This window comes from Chlorocebus sabaeus, chromosome 12 (genome assembly GCF_047675955.1).
Source record: "Chlorocebus sabaeus isolate Y175 chromosome 12, mChlSab1.0.hap1, whole genome shotgun sequence".
In the NCBI taxonomy this organism is placed as follows: Eukaryota; Metazoa; Chordata; class Mammalia; order Primates; family Cercopithecidae; genus Chlorocebus; species Chlorocebus sabaeus.
Genome location: NC_132915.1, coordinates 44,173,115 through 44,194,940, shown reverse-complemented (window position 1 = coordinate 44,194,940; position 21,826 = coordinate 44,173,115). Strand labels below are relative to the sequence as shown.

The following is a 21,826-nucleotide window of genomic DNA, read 5'->3' as shown; positions in this document are numbered from 1 at the left end:
TGTTTCCAGGTCATTGAACTATGGGACCCTTTTATGTAGAGCAGCTCACAAAATTTGCTTATCTCCAGACACTCAAGAAAACATTTATTCTGTATGTGGTGATTAAATTATAGGCTCCAGAGTGAGGCTGCCTGAGTTTCCCTCTTGATGTTGACACTGACTGACTGGTCAGCCCATGCCCCGGTTTCCTCATCTGTAGAACTGATAATAATAGAACCTTCCTTTAGAGTTATTGTGAAGGTGAGATAATACATATGAAGTACTGAGAACATTTTGGTACATGGGAAACACTCAATAAATACATTACCTATTATTTATTGTTGTCTTTAAAGATCTGAGAGTCTCTTACTACCACTAGAGGATATAATTTAAATGTGTAGAATGTAGAAATAAGTTTAAGCAAACATTGCCATATAGAAATTATAGAAAGTGGAGTCAGGGTAGTGTCTGGACAACTATAATAGACTCCTTGAAAGGAGAAGCTGGTTGATAATAGAGATTTTAAAAAAGGACAGCTGAAATTAAGTAATCACCTACTGATATGGTTTGGCTGTGTCCCCAACCCAAATCTCATCTTGAATTGTAACTCCCACAATTCCCACGTGTCATAGGAGGAACCTGTGGGAGGTAATTGAATCATGTGGGCGGGTTTTGCTGTGCTCTTCTCGCGATAGTAAGTCTCACGAGATCCGATGGTTTTAAAAACAGGTGATCCCCCTGTGCAAACGTGCTCTCTGTCTGTCTTTGTCTGCTGTTGTCCATGTAAGACGCGACTTGATCCCTTTTGCTGTGATTGTGAGACCTCCCCAGCCATGTGGAACTATACGTCCATTAAATCTCTTTCTTTTGTAAATTGCCCGGTCTCGGGTATGTCTTTATCGGCAGTGTGAGAACAGGCTAATACACCTACTATGTACAGTACTTTTTGCTAGGCATTTTGTACCTGTTATCTTGGAAGATAGCCTGTATATGGATCCAAGCAAATCTCCAACCTGTTCTAGAATGACTGCTTAAAGCAAGTGTCCTATTTGTCACATAATGCCTTCCCATAATGTCACAGACACTGACATTAGCTAATGCATAGATGATTGAGCTATTCATCTGTGGCTAAGAAGAGTGTAACAGAAGGAGATGATCAGAAAGAATGATTCCAGAGAGCTCAGAAATGGAAGGCAGTAGGTGATCCCTATTAAGAAGGAATAGAGAATGAATGAGAAAACTCGGTTCATCTGCTCTTTAACAGGTCAATTCCTTTTCAAATAACACCTCCCTCTTTTTATCAATGTATTATATGTCATTTCTAGATTAAATTTTTGTTTGAAACCTTAGTTGATTTGATAGTTCAAAATGGTAACAGTTAATAGGATTTACTTCTAAATCTTCTGTGTATCCAATCTGAGTTATGTTTCTGACTAGGATACCATATCACTTTTAGCAGCCTAGGGGCCTTTTTAAAAATGAAAATTTCAGGACTTTTTTATTCTTTTGTTGTTATATATTTTATAAATCATGTTCTTCATATACACAAATATAGATGTCAGATTTCTCTGTAATGAAAACTTTAGTGCAACATAATTATTTCTGAATCTGGGCAAATTGGTCGAACTAAACTGTAGATCTAGTTACAAGTTTATTCCCTGTGTTGGATAGGTTTCTAAAGATGCTTATGTTTTTCTCTGCTTTCATCTTCTTAATTTATGTCAGAAGGAGAAAGAGAGTGGGGCAGAGGGAGATCTACAAATTTGCTCTCTTCATTAGCATGTATCTTTGGCCCCTAAATATCCAGTTCAGACTTGTGTCCTACTTCTCTACCTGACATCTTTACGTGTATGTATCATCAGCATTTTAAATTCATTATGACCAAAATACCTTTAGCATGTGTCCCTAAAAACTTGCACAAAATAACTAGCTGGAATCTCTGAAGTCATCCCTGACTCCTTTCTCTAATGTCAGCACAACCAATCAGTCAGCAGGTTTACTAAATCTGCTTGATGAGTTTCTCTGATCTATCTCTGCTTCCCCACCGCATTGCCATTGCTTCAGCTCAACCTTCGTCTTTTCTGGACTAGATTATCCTCAGAACCCCTCCCGTGGCCTTTTACAAATAGAAGTGATTAACCAAATCCTTATAGTTGCGATGAATTAAAGCTCATTAATATAGTAGCAGTATTCTTAGTGAAATTAATCTAGCATCTATTTTTCCCATTCTCCCTCTTCTGGTTGGTGGTAGCTTTGTCTTAGTTCCTCTCCAGACTATGGACTTGCTCTCAGCTTTAACATCACCTGTTCCAAGAATCCTCTGACGACCCCATTCCACAAACCCTCAAGCTGGATCAGCTTATCCTTTTATATGCTCTGGCATCTGTTTGCATGTATCTTTGTTGTTGAACTTTCTATAAAGTAAGACCACGATTTCTTTTATTGGATCAACTCTGATCTCCTTGATAGCAGGGACCCAGAATTATTCATTTCAATGTTTCTAGACCTAGGTGTCTGACTCAGTGTAGACCCTGACGAACTGCTTATTGATCACAAAATGAGTTCTGGTTCTTTCAACTTTTACTGAAACTGGGAGGAGATAAAACCCAAATATTTGATAGAGACTAGGGAGGGAGTGAGATGGGGAGGTAATAAGTGTAAAGCTTTATTCTTCAGAGTTTCTAGAAATGAGTGCGTGCATGCCAATGAAACAAGTATTGTGTGTGTGTATGGCGCACTAGCAAGCATTTTTATATTTAAAGCTCTGATATTATCAGCGAAACTCCAATATTTGAGGAGCTCAAATGATTATCTGGTCTATTTGATGTTTACATTCTCAATTTGGACAAGTATCTAGTCATGTCCTACAAATAAAAATAGATTTAAAATATTCAACAAAATTAGTAACTTTCAGCTGCTCAACTAGAAGTCCAGATAAGATGATTACTTGCTTTTGTGATCAGAAGATTCCATGGTTTTGATTTTTTTTGACGTAATGGAAGCACAGATGAGCAATGTCAATTCTGTCTACAACAATGGCATTCAGAATACGCAATTTGAAAATGATGAGAATTCCTTTTGAAATTGACACACAAAGCAAAGCTAAAATATGGTTTAGCTTTTTCTATGACATAAAAAAGGCTAGAACTTCAGCTCAGCCACCTACAAGCTGTGCTTCCTGGGGCAAATCACTTAAACCCTTTGGGGCTCAGGTTTTTTCTCTGAACATTGGGAATAATAACCATGGCTATTATTAGTAAAGTGCTATCTGGATCACACAAGAAAGCTGGTGGAACAGTGAGTACACAGTACTTAGTAGGTGCTCAATAAATTAATTCCCTGTCTCTATCCTTTCATGACTGTTGCCAAAGTTTACGGCATGTTTATCCATTATGAAGCATTTCAGTAATTTAAAATTAAATCCAGTTATCAAAACAAATACAATGGCAGTCATTTTTCTTTTCTCCTGGAGTCAGTGTCATGATTTTTTCCCCCCAGTTATAGTGTTTCACTAATCTACAAAGTTCAGAAATTCTCTGTGGGACCTCCCAGCCATAGTGTGGATCAGTGAGGCTCTACTTAATTGGAAAACTGGATTTAATAAGGAAACAATAGTTATTGTGCCTGCAAAGAGACCATTTTCCATGCTAATTTATTCTCCAATGTGTTCTTTGTGTAAAAAGAATGTACAGCATGCTTTTTTATACTCCTGTAATAATTTTTGGTGGGCACGTGTGTGTGTGTGTGTGTGTGGTTTTAAGGAGCGGAGAGTTTAGTATGCAAGACAGGGAAGAAGGAAGGGAGAAGACAGAAGGAAGAAGCTCCCCTGTACAGAGACAGATGGGGGAGTGGCTCCAAAGCTGAAAGAAGAGGTCCCCAGGTGTCGTGGACACCAGCCAGGTACATATGCAGAGGCTGGAGGAGGCGGTGTCTGATTTGCATAGGGCTCAGGGAATAAGTTTGACTAGGCATGTCATTCACATAGCCTGCAAAAAAGCTGGTCCTCCCACCCTACCTTTTAATATGCAAATGCGGGGCGCCATGATTTCTACACACGTGGGGATATGTGGGGGTGGCCATGATGCCAAGAGTATGTGGGCCAGGGGCAAGAAGGCCAAGGGAATTGCCATGTTGGGTGGACCCAGTTTCTAATAGTCAGCATTTGCATATGAAAGGTTGCCCACCTGGCTCTAAGAGCTGGGACTTTACAAGAAAATTTTCTGGATATGCTTTAAAAGATGAAAACTACCCAAGGACCCCTTTTCCTCTCTATCTGCCTAAAATAATTTCGTTTTCTTAGTAACTCCTACCACATTCCTCCCTGTGGCGATATCACACTAACTGCAGTTAGGGGGTTTTGGGCGAAGACTCTTTCTTGCTACTTCCTACTTAAAAGGAGTGTGGAATGGGGAACAGCAGTTAGGGTTCCTCCTGGGAAGAATGGCATGTCCATGTGTGGTTCAGTTTGCAGCACCATTTAGAGTTTGATTGCTTTTAGGCTAGAAGAAACAATTTGAGTTATAGTACTGAAAATACAGCATCCAAATATCAATTCAAGACATAAAAGCAAGAGAGGGCTTAATAAAGGGGTTAACCAATTCCATGAAGAAGACTGGAATTTCTTAAAGAGGGATTGTAACCACCCAGGCTGAAGCCGGCATTTCCCCTGAGCCTGTTAATAATTTTGTTTTGATTTTTAAGCACCTGTAGATTTTCCTTTCCTTTACTAGGTGTTAATCCAAAAGCAGCATGTTTCATTTAAAAGTGCATCACTAAACCCAATAAAAAATCCTAGGAGACTTAGTGATAGTAAAACTTTTATGCTTCCTTTTTGTCAGTAACTGTTATCCCAGTTATAAGGATAATGATTAAGCAAAATACAACAGCAATGAAAACTCTGTCGAATATTTTAGTTAGAAGGTGCTGCTACCATGTATAACCCTATTGCAAATAGTAGAGTGAGGACAGCAGTTCCCACAAGTGTGGTGTGGTAGATAATTTCCATTTAAAATTTTACTTGCCAAGATATAGAATTCCCCTTTGGGGGACTATGAAGTTCCTTGCTTTTATTTTCCCAAAGAAAGCTCAGAGTTATGGGCACCTTACTCACTTTCATTACCTGGCAGAATTTGCAAAGTAGTTGCCCAGAACTAGCATATTGATTCACATTTTTACATTACCCTTCCTTTTTTTTTTTTTTTTTTCCTAAGCTGCAGATCACCACTTGATTCACAGATTAGTCTAAAATGTAGGCAAAAAGTTTAAAAACAATGAGACTAGGATTTAATGACAAATGTATGATAAGCTTTGGAGCAAAATTTTTCTCTTCAGTCCTCATTTTTGGTAAAAAGTAATTATGAATGAACTTTAGTCTTATAGTTGGCCTGATTATTTGCATAGAGTGCAGCAAGAATGGTTATTTTTACATAGGCCTTTTGGATTGGCTTTGATGAAACTCTGTTTCACAAGGAATTTCAGATAAGACTTTTAAAGCCAAGCCCAGCCATGGATTTGTATCCTCTAATACCTGTGAGTTGGGTGATCCTTTCCTCTTGAGGTCCCAAGATACACTCAGAGCTTCTAGACCTATTAGAAAGTGACATTCTTTACTGACCACAGGTCAGGAACCCTGTGTGGGGACTGTATAGACAAGGTAGGAGGCCAGTTCTCCCCAAGGGGCTTTAATTAGCTCTACATGTCAAGCTTGATTCCTTAAAGGGAAACACACCCTTTTAGTCAAAGCCTTGATAAAATAACCGGTTTTCCAATTGTGTCCTGCTGACAAAGAAAAATTGATTCTTACTGCACTGATGCAAACAACTTTATTGCCATAAGAGTACTTATAGATAGTCTACAGATTCTAGAGGAACCAGGTGGAGAAAAATGAACATGCTCCAAATTTTGTTTACAGGAGAATACCTTACTTAATTATTAAAGGCTGTAAATTGTTTAAAATAAGTTTCCTTGACTCTGAAAAACTAAAGAAGGATTAGCAGTATTCCAAGCAAAAGTCAAAACGTTTGCTTTAACTTTCTCAGTGCTTAGTTAAATTTTGTTTTGCTTGATATTTGTGAACATGTCAGGTTTTTAGGAGTCCCGTAGATTCTCCCTCTATTTCTATGTTACAGTCTTCAAAGCGATTAATAACCTGCATTTGAGAACACCTGTTAAAGTCCTTAATATAGCTCGATTATAAACCATCTTTTGAGAAGGAACAAAGCAAGACAACAATTGTCTGTGGATGGCAACATTTCCAGGATAGTTACAGTTAAAAACATGACTGGAAAAGAACTTTATTTGTCTTTGTGGTTTACAATAACTTTACCCTTAATTATGATTGATAGCGTATACTTAGGCATTAGAATTTTAGACAACCCATACAATTTTTGAACATATGTTAGTGTTCACCAAAATGTAACCTAAAGAAGATTGGACATCATTTTGGCAATCTCATGTGACTAAACATGCCAAATAATCCTGTTTACCTCTTTTCTGAAGGTTTCAGGGGCCTCTGAACCATCCAAAAAGCCAGGCATCAGGAAGGATAATTTCCAGATTGCCATAAATTATTTTGCCAAAATGATGACTCAAAAGGCAAAAACATTTTATTAGTCTTTACTGTGACATGAAAATTCTGTTTAAAGCTAAATTTTACCCTTGCATTAGTTTATTTGTTCAAATGAAAACTTATAGATTATTCCATTTTATCTTAATCAGTTTGACCATGAGGTGAAATTTTTACAACCTTTTATAACCCTTTTACTAAAGGGCAGAGTAGTGTCTTAAGACTTCTTACTGTGCTTTTATTTCAATGGTTAATGTATGAAAAGACCATATAGATACCATGGGAGAAGATGGTGTAATGCTTCTACCATGCATTTCCTTTCGAGGCAAACCAAAGCCAATTGGCTTATTTTGTAATCAGCCCATCCCTGATGGGAGTCTCATCTCTCAATGTAGGGTTGGGATGTTGCCTTATTTTCCAGGTGGCTAAGAGCATGCTTGTCTGATTTATAACTACTATTAGCCATCCCTTACGGTGTGTTTTCTACCTAGTTATTATCAAAGCTCTCTCATAATGCGAAGTAATTTCTGATACTCCCAAAACTCAAACCATCAGATAACACAATGCAAAACAGAACAGAGCCTTTGATTTTGAGAGGGATAATTTCCTTTTAATTCCTGGGGTTTTATGAGGAAAACAGAGGTTTGTTTTTGTTTATTTATTTGTTTATTTTTTCCCAAAACAGGGTCTGTGGCACCTCCTCTGTTTTTCCCAAGGAGTCCCATGCTACCAGAAGTTATCTTAGAGCCTTTCAGGCATGCATTAAGAGTGATAAGACAAAAAATGGAGAAAAATAACTCAGTTGACTGAGAAGAAAAGAGCCTTTTTCCAGAAAAGCGACATCCAAAAAAAGAAAAACATAAAGGCCTTTTAAATATACCTATAACTTGAATATCCACTCTTAATTAAGCTGAGCACTCTTTAAGAAAATCCTTTTAAATCCCTTGTTACTTGACTTTAGCTATACCAAGCAGTTAAGATTTTCAGCTTTTGAACTTTACAAAAAAAGTAACCTTACAGATGAAAGCAATGAGCCTTAATTAGGTTATGCCTTAACCATGAGTGTACAAGGTATTTTCAAAGGAGTGATAGGCAGCTTTTGAAACTACCATTGCAAAATTGCGACTGAGACAGTGAAAGAGATCTGACCCAAACAACTCCATTTTTTTTCAGCCCCTAGGCTGTCCTTGACCATCCCTGGGTGCAGGCTGAACCAGCTTTGGAAGGAGCCTGGTTTACAGTCTGTAGTCTAAAACAAAGATGGTAACAGCCGATTCCCAAGATGTACTTCCCTCTTGCCTGGGGAAGATTAGAAACCATGGCCCAGGAGCCATGTAGCTGGAGGCTACAAGATTTTGACCCTCCCTAAACCACTCTTAAGATCAGGGCTTAAGATATTTTGTAAACTCTGCCCTTGATGGATCAGCTGGCACCACCCAGAGTGACAAACTGGCTTATTTGATTTTGTGGCCCTTACCCAGGAACTGACAGCACAAGAAGACAGCCACCACTGTAAAATGGCAGAGACTAAAACAAAGTATTGCCACGTGGTTACAGATTATGTTCCTAAGGACATGAAGCAAGATGGAGGCCTGTAGCCAAGTTTGTTACTGACCGTTCTGCTGGGCTGGCTTGAGCAGCAGACCTATGGGGTCCTGGGCCTGCATCCTAACCTAAGATACCTTTTCTTTGATAGAACCATATAGAAAGACACGCAAAGCACACAAGATTGTTTACAGCTTAAGACCAACCTTACAAATCCTTTTTTAATTAATTATACATTTATGGAGAACATAAACAGTGATCCTTATTATCCCTTGTTCTGGTTTGCACAGGGAGAGAAGCCAAAAGCCCAACTGGTAAGAAATTTTTACCCTTTTGTCAGCATATCAGGCTTCTGGGTTCCCTTCCCCCTAGCTCAACTCTACGTCAAGTGTTTTAAGGTTTGGAAAATTAATTTTTCCCAGGTTGTAAGAACATGATAAAAGAGATAGAAGCCATTTTAAACTACAAAAGAAGGAAAAACATCGTAGAAAGGAATTCAATTAGGGCTGTTAAGAGGTATTGCCTCTCTTCCTATTGGGAATTGTGTTTCCCCTATTTATTTGCCTTCCCTGTTTTTTCTTTTCCCTTTTGGCCTACTGTAGGAGACATATTGCTTATCTCCAAAATTCTCTTCTGCTTACAGAGCTGCCTGTTTTAGCTGCAGTGAGGGTTTGCTAACTCTGTGTAAGGTCAAATACTTAAGTTAAATTTTAGAAAGCTTCTAAATACCTATTAGGGTTGTTAGAAAATTGGCCTGTCTCCCTTTACTTGCCTAAGGTCCTGCAATGAGAAGGGAACTTGAAGGGGCCCCACATAAAGAGGCCCCTCAGATGACTTCCCTGAAAGTTACCTTTTTAATTTTAGAAAACTGTTTTCCCTGGGCCTGCCTGATATGGCTGCAAAAGAAAATAAGCCACTTTTTCTTCAAAGTTCCAAGGTCGAAGGAGTCCCAGTGCTTCAAAATACACTCTAGGGGAGTGCATGTTGAAGACATTGTGTTACTCATCTAGAAAAAGAAGTGAGAATAAAAGCATCCTTTTAGTCTCCTTCCTTTTGGTATGTGATCCAGGATGGAGATGAAAACAGTAGAGGGTGTCCCCCCAACTATTTTCTGTCTGTCACTCCTGGATTCCCAGCACCCACTTAAATGTGCTGCATGTGACTGCAGGCGTGACCCTCCAAGCCATGGCACCAGAGGAACTGAGTGTTGGGCCTTAGTCATGCTGTCCCCAAGCAATCAGTTCTCTGCCTTTTATTTCCTTTTGACTTCCTAGACTTGCATGGCCTGTGTGCCTTCCAAAAAATGGATTCCAGTAAAATGATGTAATTGGGCAAGGCCCCTTTAAGGGAGGGAACATGCTAGATTGAACTCTTTATCCTGCTATTATAGCCCGTGCTATAATAGCCCATTTACCCATAGAAAAATGGTTCTGGTTAACTTCCAGACTTAAAATCCCCTTACTAATTAAGTGCTGTCTTAATAGGAGACAAAATAGGCACCTTAAAGGAACGTAGGAACCGAATGGCCGTTTTCCTGCCAGTGGGACAATATCGAGATTAAAATCTGGCTACAGAAGATGTTTTACTCTTAATTGTTAAACGCAGAAACTTTCCATTCACAGAAGAGGCCTAGAGCCTGATTTCTACTAGGTGGCTTAGAAATACCATGTGCTCGCCGGAGAAGTGGTATCAAGTAACCTCACCGCAGGGGAAAAGAAGAAAACCCTGTTCCTAGACCATAAAAATCCTTGCACATTTCACGCAGAGAAAGAGTAAGAGGCTGCAGATAGAAAGGGAAGATGACTTTTGCAACAGGATAGTTGAGGTTCTCTGCCAACACCCAGAATGGGCTGTTGGAGGCTGCGTCCGGTCCAGAGGCCTTTGAATCACACCTGGCCAGAAATTCTCAGTTGCCTCAGAACTTTTCCCAGCCTCATGTGATCGCAAGGTCTCCCGTGAAAAGAAGCTAGTTCAAGCATGGCCAACAGTCCCAGTACCTGTGGGTAATGGGGAGTTCTGCCCCTTCTCCCTAGCAAGCCTTATATCCATGACTTGAGTACGGCAGCCAACACTAAGTGTGTGTACTAGGTTGACAGATGCCTGTTGATTTATTTGATTTATTTTAATATAGAGGCAAAGAGTGCCTTAGAATGACAGAACAGATTTTAAGCTTGCTCCCACACTCACCTCTCCGATGAAGGCTATACCTCAGATTCCCGGCCAATGCACCAAAGTGATATGGCTTTGATGAGTGAAGGAACACCAAGGTTCTTGGTCCTCATGCCAGTTTAGATAAAATGACATGGACACACGTGGAGTGATTTTAAGGAGTGGAGCATTTAATAGGCAAGAAGGAAGGGAGAAGACAGACGGAAGAAGCTCTCCCATACAGAAACAGAGCGGTGGGGCTCCAAAGCTGAAAGAGGAGGTCTCCCGGTGGGCACATTTTTTTTTTTTTTTTTTTTTTAATTTTTATTTATTTATTTATTTTTTTAAATTTATTTATTATTATTAAACTTCAAGTTGTAGGGTACATGTGCACAATGTGCAGGTTTGCTACATATGTATACTTGTGCCATGTTGGTGTGCTGCACCCATCAACTCGTCATTTACATCAGGTATAACTCCCAATGCAATCCCTCCCCCCTCCCCCCTCCCCATGATAGGCCCCGGTGTGTGATGTTCCCCTTCCGGAGTCCAAGTGATCTCATTGTTCAGTTCCCACCTACAAGTGAGAACATGCGGTGTTTGGTTTTCTGTTCTTGTGATAGTTTGCTAAGAATGATGGTTTCCAGCTGCATCCATGTCCCTACAAAGGACACAAACTCATCCTTTTTTATGGCTGCATAGTATTCCATGGTGTATATGTGCCACATTTTCTTAATCCAATCTGTCACTGATGGACATTTGGGTTGATTCCAAGTCTTTGCTATTGTGAATAGTGCTGCAATAAACATACGTGTGCATGTGTCCTTATAGCAGCATAATTTATAATCCTTTGGGTATATACCCAGTAATGGGATGGCTGGGTCATATGGTACATCTAGTTCTAGATCCTTGAGGAATCGCCATACTGTTTTCCATAATGGTTGAACTAGTTTACAATCCCACCAACAGTGTAAAAGTGTTCCTATTTCTCCACATCCTCTCCAGCACCTGTTGTTTCCTGACTTTTGAATGATCGCCATTCTAACTGGTGTGAGATGGTATCTCATTGTGGTTTTGATTTGCATTTCTCTGATGGCCAGTGATGATGAGCATTTTTTCATGTGTCTGTTGGCTGTATGAATGTCTTCTTTTGAGAAATGTCTGTTCATATCCTTTGCCCACTTTTGGATGGGGTTGTTTGTTTTTTTCTTGTAAATTTGTTTGAGTTCTTTGTAGGTTCTGGATATTAGCCCTTTGTCAGATGAGTAGATTGCAAAAATTTTCTCCCATTCTGTAGGTTGCCTGCTCACTCTGATGGTAGTTTCTTTTGCTGTGCAGAAGCTCTTTAGTTTGATGAGATCCCATTTGTCAATTTTGGCTTTTGCTGCCGTTGCTTTTGGTGTTTTAGACATGAAGTCTTTGCCCATGCCTATGTCCTGAATGGTACTACCTAGGTTTTCCTCTAGGATTTTTATGGTATTAGGTCTAACATTTAAGTCTCTAATCCATCTTGAATTAATTTTCGTATAAGGAGTAAGGAAAGGATCCAGTTTCAGCTTTCTACTTATGGCTAGCCAGTTTTCCCAGCACCATTTATTAAATAGGGAATCCTTTCCCCATTTCTTGTTTCTCTCAGGTTTGTCAAAGATCAGATGGCTGTAGATGTGTGGTATTATTTCTGAGGACTCTGTTCTGTTCCATTGGTCTATATCTCTGTTTTGGTACCAGTACCATGCTGTTTTGGTTACTGTAGCCTTGTAGTATAGTTTGAAGTCAGGTAGCGTGATGGCTCCAGCTTTGTTCTTTTGACTTAGGATTGTCTTGGAGATGCGGGCTCTTTTTTGGTTCCGTATGAACTTTAAAGCAGTTTTTTCCAATTCTGTGAAGAAGCTCATTGGTAGCTTGATGGGGATGGCATTGAATCTATAAATTACCTTGGGCAGTATGGCCATTTTCACGATATTGATTCTTCCTATCCATGAGCATGGTATGTTCTTCCAATTGTTTGTGTCCTCTTTGATTTCACTGAGCAGTGGTTTGTAGTTCTCCTTGAAGAGGTCCTTTACATCCCTTGTAAGTTGGATTCCTAGGTATTTTATTCTCTTTGAAGCAATTGTGAATGGAAGTTCATTCCTGATTTGGCTCTCTGTTTGACTGTCACTGGTGTATAAGAATGCTTGTGATTTTTGCACATTAATTTTGTATCCTGAGACTTTGCTGAAGTTGCTGATCAGCTTAAGGAGATTTTGGGCTGAGACAATGGGGTTTTCTAAATATACAATCATGTCGTCTGCAAACAGGGACAATTTGACTTCTTCTTTTCCTAACTGAATCCCCTTGATTTCTTTCTCTTGCCTGATTGCCCTAGCCAGAACTTCCAACACTATGTTGAATAGGAGTGGTGAGAGAGGGCATCCCTGTCTTGTGCCAGTTTTCAAAGGGAATTTTTCCAGTTTTTGCCCATTCAGTATGATATTGGCTGTGGGTTTGTCATAAATAGCTCTTATGATTTTGAGGTACGTTCCATCAATACCGAATTTATTGAGCGTTTTTAGCATGAAGGGCTGTTGAATTTTGTCAAAAGCCTTTTCTGCATCTATTGAGATAATGATGTCGTTCTTGTCTTTGTCTGTTTATATGCTGGATTATGTTTATTGATTTGCGAATGTTGAACCAGCCTTGCATCCCAGGGATGAAGCCCACTTGATCATGGTGGATAAGCTTTTTGATGTGCTGCTGAATCCGGTTTGCCAGTATTTTATTGAGGATTTTTGCATCGATGTTCATCAGGGATATTGGTCTAAAATTCTCTTTTTTTGTTGTGTCTCTGCCAGGCTTTGGTATCAGGATGATGTTGGCCTCATAAAATGAGTTAGGGAGGATTCCCTCTTTTTCTATTGATTGGAATAGTTTCAGAAGGAATGGTACCAGCTCCTCCTTGTACCTCTGGTAGAATTCAGCTGTGAATCCATCTGGTCCTGGACTTTTTTTGGTTGGTAGGCTATTAATTATTGCCTCAATTTCAGAGCCTACTATTGGTCTATTCAGGGATTCAACTTCTTCCTGGTTTAGTCTTGGAAGAGTGTAAGTGTCCAGGAAATTATCCATTTCTTCTAGATTTTCCAGTTTATTTGCGTAGAGGTGTTTATAGTATTCTCTGATGGTAGTTTGTATTTCTGTGGGGTCGGTGGTGATATCCCCTTTATCATTTTTAATTGCGTCGATTTGATTCTTCTCTCTTTTCTTCTTTATTAGTCTTGCTAGTGGTCTGTCAATTTTGTTGATCTTTTCAAAAAACCAACTCCTGGATTCATTGATTTTTTGGAGGGTTTTTTGTGTCTCTATCTCCTTCAGTTCTGCTCTGATCTTAGTTATTTCTTGCCTTCTGCTAGCTTTCGAATGTGTTTGCTCTTGCTTCTCTAGTTCTTTTAATTGCGATGTTAGAGTGTCAATTTTAGATCTTTCCTGCTTTCTCTTGTGGGCATTTAGTGCTATAAATTTCCCTCTACACACTGCTTTAAATGTGTCCCAGAGATTCTGGTATGTTGTATCTTTGTTCTCATTGGTTTCAAAGAACATCTTTATTTCTGCCTTCATTTCGTTATGTACCCAGTAGTCATTCAGGAGCAGGTTGTTCAGTTTCCATGTAGTTGAGCGGTTTTGATTGAGTTTCTTAGTCCTGAGTTCTAATTTGATTGCACTGTGGTCTGAGAGACAGTTTGTTATAATTTCTGTTCTTGTACATTTGCTGAGGAGTGCTTTACTTCCGATTACGTGGTCAATTTTGGAGTAAGTACGATGTGGTGCTGAGAAGAATGTATATTCTGTTGATTTGGGGTGGAGAGTTCTATAGATGTCTATTAGGTCTGCTTGCTGCAGAGATGAGTTCAATTCCTGGATATCCTTGTTAACTTTCTGTCTCGTTGATCTGTCTAATGTTGACAGTGGAGTGTTGAAGTCTCCCATTATTATTGTATGGGAGTCTAAGTCTCTTTGTAAGTCTCTAAGGACTTGCTTTATGAATCTGGGTGCTCCTGTATTGGGTGCATATATATTTAGGATAGTTAGCTCTTCCTGTTGAATTGATCCCTTTACCATTATGTAATGGCCTTCTTTGTCTCTTTTGATCTTTGATGGTTTAAAGTCTGTTTTATCAGAGACTAGTATTGCAACCCCCGCTTTTTTGTGTTCTCCATTTGCTTGGTAAATCTTCCTCCATCCCTTTATTTTGAGCCTATGTATGTCTCTGCGTGTGAGGTGGGTCTCCTGAATACAGCAGACTGATGGGTCTTGACTCTTTATCCAGTTTGCCAGTCTGTGTCTTTTAATTGGAGCATTTAGTCCATTTACATTTAAGGTTAAGATTGTTATGTGTGAACTTGATCCTGCCATTATGATATTAACTGGTTATTTTGCTCGTTAGTTGATGCAGTTTCTTCCTAGCCTTGATGGTCTTTACATTTTGGCATGTTTTTGCAATGGCTGGTACCAGTTGTTCCTTTCCATGTTTAGTGCTTCCTTCAGGGTCTCTTGTAAGGCAGGCCTAGTGGTGACAAAATCACTAAGCATTTGCTTATCTGTAAAGGATTTTATTTCTCCTTCACTTATGAAACTTAGTTTGGCTGGATATAAAATTCTGGGTTTAAAATTCTTTTCTTTAAGAATGTTGAATATTGGCCCCCACTCTCTTCTGGCTTGAAGAGTTTCTGCCGAGAGATCTGCTGTTAGTCTGATGGGCTTCCCTTTGTGGGTAACCCGACCTTTCTCTCTGGCTGCCCTTAAGATTTTTTCCTTCATTTCAACTTTGGTGAATCTGGCAATTATGTGTCTTGGAGTTGCTCTTCTCGAGGAGTATCTTTGTGGCGTTCTCTGTATTTCCTGGATTTGAATGTTGGCCTGCCCTACTAGGTTGGGGAAGTTCTCCTGGATGATATCCTGAAGAGTGTTTTCCAACTTGGTTCCATTTTCCCCCTCACTTTCAGGCACCCCAATCAGACGTAGATTTGGTCTTTTTACATAATCCCATACTTCTTGCAGGCTTTGTTCATTTCTTTTTCTTCTTTTTTCTTTTGGTTTCTCTTCTCGCTTCATTTCATTCATTTGATCCTCCATCGCTGACATTCTTTCTTCCAGTTGATCGAGACGGTTACTGAAGCTTGTGCATTTGTCACGTATTTCTCGTGCCATGGTTTTCGTCTCTTTCATTTCGTTTGTGAGCTTCTCTGCATTAATTACTCTAGCCATCAATTCTTCCACTTTTTTTTCAAGATTTTTAGTTTCTTTGCGCTGGGTACGTAATTCCTCCTTTAGCTCTGAGAAATTTGATGGACTGAAGCCTTCTTCTCTCATCTCGTCGAAGTCATTCTCCGTCCAGCTTTGATCCTTTGCTGGCGATGAGCTGCGCTCCTTTGCCGAGGGAGATGCGCTCTTATTTTTTGAATTTCCAGCTTTTCTGCCCTGCTTTTTCCCCATCTTTGTGGTTTTATCTGCCTCTGGTCTTTGATGCTGGTGATGTACTGATGGGGTTTTGGTGTAGGTGTCCTTCCTGTTTGATAGCTTTCCTTCTAACAGTCAGGATCCTCAGCTGTAGGTTGTAGCTGTAGGAGATTGCTTGAGGTCCACTCCAGACCCTGTTTGCCTGGGTATCAGCAGCAGAGGCTGCAGAAGATAGAATATTTCTGAACAGCGAGTGTACCTGTCTGATTCTTGCTTTGGAAGCTTCCTCTCAGGGGTGTACTCCACCCTGTGAGGTGTGGGGTGTCAGACTGCCCCTAGTGGGGGATGTCTCCCAGTTAGGCTACTCAGGGGTCAGGGACCCACTTGAGCAGGGAGTCTGTCCCTTCTCAGATCTCAACCTCCGTGTTGGGAGATCCACTGCTCTCTTCAAAGCTGTCAGACAGAGTCGTTTGCGTCTGCAGAGCTGCTGCGTTTGTTATTATTTACTGTGCCCTGTCCCCAGAGGTGGAGTCTACAGAGACAGGCAGGTTTCCTTGAGCTGCTGTGAGCTCCACCCAGTTCGAGCTTCCCAGCAGCTTTGTTTACCTACTTAAGCCTCAGCAATGGCGGGCGCCCCTCCCCCAGCCTCGCTGCTGCCTTGCCGGTAGATCACAGACTGCTGTGCTAGCAATGAGGGAGGCTCTGTGGGTGTGGGACACTCCCGGCCAGGTGTGGGATATGATCTCCTGGTGTGCCTGTCTGCTTAAAGCGCAGTATTGGGGTGGGAGTTACCCGATTTTCCAGGTGTTGTGTGTCTCAGTTCCCCTGGCTAGGGAAAGGGATTCCCTTCCCCCTTGCGCTTTCCAGGTGAGGCAATGCCTCGCCCTGCTTCAGCTCTCGCTGGTCGGGCTGCAGCAGCTGACCAGCACCGATCGTCTGGCACTCCCCAGTGAGATGAACCCAGTACCTCAGTTGAAAATGCAGAAATCGCCGGTCTTCTGTGTCGCTCGCGCTGGGAGTTGGAGACTGGAGCTGTTCCTATTCGGCCATCTTGCTCCGCCCGGGCACATTTTTTTTAACATGCTTGATGATGGCCTAAGTTGATATGTCTTTACATATTTATGCATGTTCAAACAATTATCATTCTGTGGGTGAGAAAAGTCCCATTTCAGCAAACTCCATTCAGAAAGAAAGTGTTCTCAATGTACTGAAATTTGATTGTAATAAAAGCATTATTAAACACCCAATCCCAGGCAAACAGTAGAAAACTAGTGCTCAAATCAATTGCTGGGCTCTTGCTTGCTGGTGTCCCCCATGTCCCTCCAGCCTGCTTATAGCTACAGACTTATAAGGAATCAGAATCAAAAGTGATAAATCCATATACAAAATGACAAAGCCTGACCTTGATCCTCATATTCAGGCTCACAATGTGATACTCCACCAGCTGGTATCTGACTTTCTTGTGGGAATGGGTTCTTCACCCCTTCTCTGCCCTGATTCTTTGATTTCTGCTAGCTCGCTCTTTTGCATCTTCCTTTGAAGCTATCCAGTGCTATTTCTCACCCCCAGAAACTACTTACACTGTTAGTTTTGCCCACCAACTTTCTTCTCTGACTTGTGGTAAATGTGCACCCCCAGTGCTTGTTCTCTCATCTGCTCACGTTTCATTTCTCCCTTCCACTTCACCCATGTGCTTTTGTGTCACCTTTTTCCATTCTTTCCTTATTTTCTAGTCCTCTTTCTGCATCTCTCATCTATCTTTATTTTTATTCTCCCTTTTGCTTCTAATATTACTCTCTCCTGGATTAAGATCTCTTAAGGCTTAAGCTCTATAAAGCTGTCTACCAAGTAGAATAGAGTTCGAAATGTTTTTCAAAAGCAAGTTGAGTGAGTGAAGCTGTCTTAGTCCATTTTGTACTGCTATAACAGAGTACTACAGACTGGATGATTTATAAACAATAGAAATTTATTTGGCTCATGGTTCTGGAGGCTGGGAGGTCCAAGATCAATGAACTACATCTTGTAAGGGCCTTCTTACGACATCCTAATAGAGTGGAAAACATCATGTGGGTGAGAGAGAGCAAGAGCTCGAACTTTCAGACTCAAGTCCTTTTATAAAGATCACTAACCCATTCATGAGGGTGGAGCCCTCATGACAGTCACAGCAACCAAGATAGAAAGAGTTCATGGGGCAGGCTGTTGTAAAGACTCATGATGCCAGGCAAAGTACCATTTCTGGACAGAGTAATTAATAGCTTTTCCATAACCAATCATGGATTATTATAAAAAAGAAATGTGACGATAAAAGCTGTTTGGTGAGTCCTCCTTACCCTCTAGCATGCTATAAACCTCTGAGTGTAGTTTTAAGACTTAAAATCTCAAACAGGACATGTTGACTTTATTCAGTTTGCAAACATTAATAAAGTGCCTCCTACCTATGAAAAAATTGTGCTAGATGTTGTGGAGATACACAGATGAATGTAATATTGAGCACCTACTATGTGCCAGACATTTTACCTACATATTAATATTCGATCCCGATAACAACTCTGTGAGATTGTTAGTATTATGCTTAACTTACTAACAAGAAAATTGACACTAAAAGGTTAAGTAACTTGTTCAAGGTTGAATAGCTGCTAGTAAGTGGTATACTCAGGACTGTAACTGTACTGTCAAATTCCATGTGGTTTACACCATATTGTAATGCTGGTCTCATGGAACTTTCAGTCTGGGAGAGAGACTCATTTGTAAACTAACTAATAATACAAAACAATGGAATAAGTATGCTAGTTGGGGGATACTTAAGTTTGTTTCATCTGCTATAACAGGATAAATGACTGCATAATTTAGAAATAATAGAAATTTATTCAACGCAAAAAAAAGAAAGTCTAAAATCTAATTTAGTATATATTTGTGTACTAAATCAGGTATGGGTGAGACTTCAGGTACAACTCGTCCTGAAACAAAGTTCCCCTCCAGCTGTGAGTACATAAAATCAAACAAGTTACGTGCTTCTAAAATACAGTGGAGGGACAGGTATCGGATAGACGTTCCTCTTCCAAAAGGGAGAAATAGGAAAGAAGATCCAAAACTCAACAGGGCAAACTACATTAAGTCTTGAGGCTTGTGAATAATCTTCTTTGACTCTATGTTCTGCCTTCTGGACATGCTGGGGTAGGGTCGGGCCCCCAAGGCCCCAGCCAATTCCACCTTTATGGCTTTTCTGGGTATAGCCCATGCAACAGTTGTCAGAGTTTGGCATCAGGTGCCTGAGGCTTTCCTAGATGGCATTGCACATCGGTGGTCTCTGCGGTGGCCCTGACCCCATGGCTCTGCTGGGCATTGCCCTAGTGGGTGCTGTCTGCAGCAGCCCTGCTCCTGAGGCAACTCTGCCTAAGTCCCAGGGCTCTCTGAGGCATGTCTTGAAATCTAAGTGGAGGCAGCTCTGTTTTCACAGCTCTTGCACTCTGCACACAAGCAGAGATGGTATTTGTACAAAGGCCTACTGCTTGTGTTCTCTAGAGTGGTGGCTCAAGTGGTTCCTGGGCCTGCTTGAGCCACAGGGACGATTGCATCAGAATGCAGGGAGCAGACTTGAGGCAGTGCTGGGCAGAGACCCCACAGGTCCCTCCCCTGAAACCATTCTGTCCTCAAGGCCCTGGCGTTCTGAACCTGTGATGGGAATGGCGGCCTGTTGTCTAACATACCTTCAGGGTCATTTTTCCATTGTCTTGATAAATAGCAGCTGGTTTCTCTCTATTCATACTAATCTCTTTATCATATAGGCACTTAGTCACACGTTTTGTGGCCTCTCCTAAAGATGCTTTTTTGTTCTTTATATGGGCAGGCTGAGAATTTTTCCAGTCTTTAAGTTCTGCTTTCCCTTTGATGAAAAATTCTGGCTTTAGTTCATTTCTCCCTTCTTGTATTTTACTATAAGAAGTCAAGAAAAGCCATGCAACATGCTCAACTCTTTGCTTAGTTATTTCTTCCACCACATATCCTACCTTATCCCTGCTCAGTTCTGCCTTACATAAAGTATTAGAACACAGGCACCATTCAGCCAAGTTCTTTGCCACTTTATAACAAGATCTTTCTTCCAGTTTCCAATAAGATATTCCTCATTTCCATCTAAGACCTTATTAGAAGGGCCTTTACTGTTTGTATGTCTATCAATGTTGTGATTATGACCACTTAGGTAATCTCTAAGAAGATTGAGGCTCTGTCTATAGCCCACCTCTTCTGAGCCCTCACCAAATTGCCCTTTATAATCTATTCACAGCAATATAGGCTTTTTCTAACCCACTTCTCCAGATTCTTCCAGTCTGTACACATCACCCAGTTCTAAAGCCACTTCCACATTTTCAGGTATTTCAGTACCTATCTCTGTCTTAGTTCATTTGTGCTGCTATGGCAAAATACCTGAGACTGGGTAATGTATAAATAATAGAAATTTATTTCTCACAGTTCTGGCAGCCGGTAAGTCCAAGACCAGGTTGCCAGCATGTTTTGTGTCTGATGAGGGCTGCTCTCTGCTTTCAAGATGGTGTCTTGTTGCTGTATCCTTCAGAGGGAACAAATGCTGTGTCCTCACACCGCAAAAGGGATAGAAGATGAATTCACTCTCTCAAGCCCTTTTATAAGGCACGAGTTGATTCATGAGGGTGATTAGACGCTCATGAATTCAACCTCATGGTCCAATCGCTACTAATGGCCCTGCCTCTTACTAATTTTGTGTTGGGAATTAAGTTTCAACATAAATTCCAGAGAAAACACAAACATTCAAGCCATACCAAGGGGTAAGTAAAATTCAGGAACAATTCCAACTGAAAAACTGGAGAAAGATCTAAGAAGAGCCTTTAAGGGTGAGAAGGACTCAGATTGCTGGATAAAACAGGAGAAAAGCATTCTTGATTGAAGAAGTAACATGATCAATGGAAGTACAGTCAAGGACCAGTACATGGTCAGTCCATTGTGTGCAATTAGAGTGTTGGGTTGATTTTAAAAGGTAGTAAAAGATGTTGAAAGGTTGCTGGGCGGTGGCTCATGCCTGTAATCCCAGCACTTTGGGACGCCAAGGAGGGCAGATCAATTGAAGTCAGGAGTTCAAGACCATACTGGCCAACATGGTGAAACCCCATCTCTACTAAAAATACAAAAATTAGCCGGGTGTGATGGTGGCGGCGCCTATAGTCCCAGCTACTCAGGAGGCTGAGGCAGGAGAATGGTGTGAAGCTGGGAGGCAGAGCTTACAGTGAGCTAAGATCGCGCCACTGCACTCCAGCCTGGATGACAGTGCAAGACTCCTCAAAAAAAAAATAAAATAAAAAATAAGGTTGAGAAACAGAGTGTATATGGAAAGTCTTGGATGCCATGCCAAGGAGTTTGGATATTCTATAAATAATTCCACACTTTTTGACCAGTTGTTTTAAGATTTTTTAAGGGGTGAATTAACTTATTTGATTTGTACTTTTTTGAAGATAACACTAGAGGTATGAAAAGTCTAGATTAGCTCTTGGATTTAGGGCTAACAGACAGCTATTGCAATAATGTAAGGATGAAATTATGAAAGGTAGGCCAATAGCAGTGGGAATGACACTTGGGCGTGGGATGTGGAGTATGGTCACTGCATAGGAAATTTTATAAGTAGAAACTCTGGTACTTGGTGATGTGTTATATGTGGGTGGAGAAAGAGGAACCAAAATTCATGTCAACGTTTCTAAGATTGATGACTGAATGTAGGGAAGTATCAAAGAAAGCACCGGTTGTTGGTAGAAGAGAGATGTAAAAATAAAACCAAGAACATATTTTGTGTTTTATATGCCCATTCTGTAGCACTCATGACTGGATTCACTATAATTGTGATATATATATATATATATATATATTTTTTTTTTTTTTTTTTGAGATGGAGTCTCATTCTTGTCATCCAGGCTGGAGTATAATGGCGTAATCTCAGCCCACTGCAACCTCTCCTCCGGCATTCAAGCGGTTCTCCTGCCTCAGCCTCCCGGGTAGCTGGGATTACAGGCGTCCACCACCATACCCAACTAATTTTTGTATTTTTAGTAGAGACAGGGTTTCACCATGTTGGCCAGGCTGGTCTTGAACTCCTGGCTTCAGGTCATCCACCCACCTTGACCTCCCAAAGTG

General features: G+C 40.6%; 1 protein-coding gene across 8 annotated transcripts in view; it reads left to right on the top strand.

Annotated features, from left to right (window-relative positions):
* The window catches only part of FREM1 (FRAS1 related extracellular matrix 1), a 259,120-nt gene that overhangs the window by 148,243 nt on the left and 89,051 nt on the right, over positions 1-21,826 (top strand). The gene's annotated exons all lie outside the window — the stretch shown is intronic.